Genomic DNA, 3594 nt, shown 5'->3' on the forward strand with positions numbered 1-3594 from the left:
AATTAGAACAATTCAATTTAGATTAAATATCTTGCATTATTGACAAACTATTTTCCTGTTTTAGCTGCCGAGACGCGATCTGTGCTGTATAAAGTGCTGTATAAATAAAGAAAAACAAGACATTAAAGAGAATGAATAAACAAACTCAATTGCGTACGTGTGCAAATATATGTGACATGATAGAAAACGAAACCTTTCAAAGTAAATCTCATGTGGATGATAAAAAGGACACAACCCACGTCTGTCTTTAAATACTGTTTTTATTATCACAGAAGCTGTATATGTACCACTACAGATGAAGAACGAGGCTCCAAACGATGTGAAAAACTAACGATGGAGAGGAACGCGAGTAACAGCACAGCGACACGCAACGAGAGCCTAAACATGCTTCCGATATACAAAATCAAGACACGACAGCCGGAGGTAAAAGAGCTTTGGATGCGTCGCTTTAGTGTCCCATCGAGGCTTGTACCGGTCGAGTCGCATCCATCAATCGAGCACATGTTACCCGTTCATCCCCATTCAAAACAGGTCTAAAAAACAACAACAAAGCAGCACATTCCGAGGTAAGAACTGACCGTAAATGCTGAACAGAAGAGCAAAACCTGTGGCGAACACCTGCAAACACACCCAGGTTAAAAAAATTTATAAATACACTTCCATAATGTACTATGGCACACTCATTTTACGTCAGTGCCGCACACGCCTGACAGGAGGTCTGAGCAGAGTCTGACGTACCACGATCGTCCCGGTTCTTATAGAAGCAGACGAACACACTGACGACTTTCAGATGTTCTTCAGCAAACTCCAGCAGAGAGACGAAGCTGCAACAGTCAGACACCGACGCTCACAGATTAATACAGTAATCAAGAGCACTGAACTCCATCTGGCTGTTAGACGCCATGGGAGGAACCTAACATTCAGAAGGACAATTTTTACTATTTTATTAAGGCACATCTCTAGTTATTATTGTACTGTATATGTAATTGTGTATTTTAATCTAATTTGCATTATATATACACTTAAGTCAAGTCACCTTTATTTATATAGTGCTTTTAACAATACAGATTGTGTCAAAGCAACTGAACAGCATTAATTAGGAAAATAGTGTCAATAATGCAAAATGACAATAGTAAACACTCATTTTTTCTAATTATGTATTGCCAAAATTTTTATTTATTAATTTCAATCCCATTTTGTACATTTATTTTCATCTCATTTTATTTATATCATATTTGTAATGTTTTAATCAATATTTTATTTCAGTATCTCATTTTTATTTTATTGCACTGTTTATTTAATCTATTTCTTATTTATTTGAAAGTCATTTATTAATAGAGATATCGCTCTATTATTATACATTTAAATTCTCATGTTCACCACTAAATATTAAATATTTTACCTAACATTTTATTGATACCGTTTTTGTATTTAAATCTTATATTTAAATTAATAATCTTTTTTTTTTATTATTAATTCAGCCTAATTTGTATTAAATTATAAAAATTTGATAAAATATTTATTTAAATCTCATTTTTTTACCATTTATATAATGCAAGTAATACTTTATTTTTATTATATGTATTATTTGACTATTTTTTGGAATATTTTTTATTATTTTTATCATTTATTTTAATCTTTTATGTATTATCACTTTTCTTTTTTCCTCTAAACATTTCCACGGACCCCCAGCGCTCCCAGACCCCTGCGTCAGTTATTGTGTGTGGTTGCCGGGGTGTTGCTATGGTGTCGTGGGTGGTTGCCGGGGTGTTGCTATGGTGTCATGGGTGGTTGCCGGGGTGTTTGCTATGGTGTCGTGGGTGGTTGCCGGGGTGTTGCTATGGTGTCGTGTATGGTTGCTAGGCGCTCACCTCTCTTTGCTGCCCTCTGGAAACGATTCGCAGGGAATCTCCACGAACAGGCCGGGGCCCCGAAGCACCGCCTCCCATTTGATCGCCCGGGAAACGGTGGGCCGGCTCTGAAAGTGCAGTATCCGGGGGCGACCGGCCCCAGCGGGCTCTTCGGTCACAGTCAACTTCCTGTCCTGTGCAGCCAATCAGAAGACGAGCTGGTCATCACTTCATCGGTGCATGCTTGTGTTCTGTGCTTCTAGAACTCCTGTAGTTTGTGTGTTTGCCTGAATGAATGATGCGTTTCATTTCTGCCGTCCTCGGTTTAGAGTAATCATTTACTTCTATTTATTAATGGCTTTTGTTTACATAATATATGTGCGTGTACTGTGTATATTTATTATGTATATATAAATAAATAAACACATACAGGATATATTTTGAAAATATTTACATGTATATAGATTTATATTCTATATAAGTATTTAATATAAACAATTTTTCTGAAATATATACATGCATGTGTATGTATTTATATACATAAAAATACACAGTACACACATTATGTAAACAAACTTATTTTGCATGTGATTAATCGTTTGACAGCACTATAAATAATACAGTTAGATAAGAAACAACTTTCTAGAAACAATATTTTCATATATATTTATTGTATTTTTACAAAAATAAAAAGCACCTAAAATACACTAATTCCTATTATGCACCTGTGGTCTGTTCAAACAGGTTTCTAAGTCCTTCCAAAATAACAATGTATTTGACTTAAAAAAAAAAATATATAAAAAAAATAAAATATAAACTGACATTAAATCATCAACTAAATCACTCTTACCAAATGAACCGTCTCTGATGTAGGAAAAGGTCAGATAAATAGTGTGAACCTGCTGAGCATGCGGTGTGAGACGTGTGTGTGTTTCTGATCACATGACTGGTTACGACACGTCTGACGCACCGCAACACGCCGGCCTGCTGACAGTGTGCTGAAGGTTTGATTTTTACAACGCAAAACACACTGATGTTTACAGAGATGTGAGTGTTTCTGAGAACGCCGAACCCTTCTGAGGGCATTTACATTCTCAGAAGAGCATCTGACACCCGTGTTCTCACCGTCACCCGCTGGACCGTGAGCACTCCTTCTGTGTAGTGAGTAGTATGCTGTGTGTAGTATGTAGGGTGCAGTGTGTAGGGTGCAGTGTGTAGGGTGCAGGGTGCAGTATGTAGTAGGGATGCACAATATTATTGGACCGATATCGGAATCAGCCGATAAGGACTTTAAATGTAAAAAATATCGGCATCGGCCCGATATAAAAAATTGTGTCTTGCCGATAAGAGGAATACGTTAACTCAGGTTGTGCTAGCGATTAGATCACGTCAGCATTGTGGCTCATTCTTGAAGCAAAGTTTTGCCTGAATGGTGATTGGATTCACTGTTTTGGATTGCTGCATTTAAACCGACAATGCACGTACAGAATATCGGCAAAAATACAATATTGTGCATCCCTAGTGTGTAGGGTGCAGTGTGTAGGGTGCATTGTGTGGGGTGCAGTGTGCATTGTGTGTAGGATGCAGTGTACATTGTGTGGGGTGCAGTGTGTAGTATGTAGAGTGTAGAGTGCAGTGAGCATTGTGTGGGGTGCAGTATGCAGTGCGTGGGGTGCAGTGTCCATTGTGTGGGGTGCAGTGTCCATTGTGTGGGGTGCAGTGTCCATTGTGCGGGGTGCAGTGT

General features: G+C 38.0%; 1 pseudogene; it reads right to left on the bottom strand.

Moving 5' to 3' along the window:
• Positions 1-681: 681 nt before the first annotated feature.
• The window catches only part of LOC107572805 (ornithine decarboxylase antizyme 2-like), a 5639-nt pseudogene continuing 2726 nt past the window's right edge, over positions 682-3594 (bottom strand).

This window comes from Sinocyclocheilus grahami, unplaced genomic scaffold (genome assembly GCF_001515645.1).
Source record: "Sinocyclocheilus grahami isolate Dianchi unplaced genomic scaffold, SAMN03320097.WGS_v1.1 scaffold1814.1, whole genome shotgun sequence".
Taxonomy (NCBI): domain Eukaryota; kingdom Metazoa; phylum Chordata; class Actinopteri; order Cypriniformes; family Cyprinidae; genus Sinocyclocheilus; species Sinocyclocheilus grahami.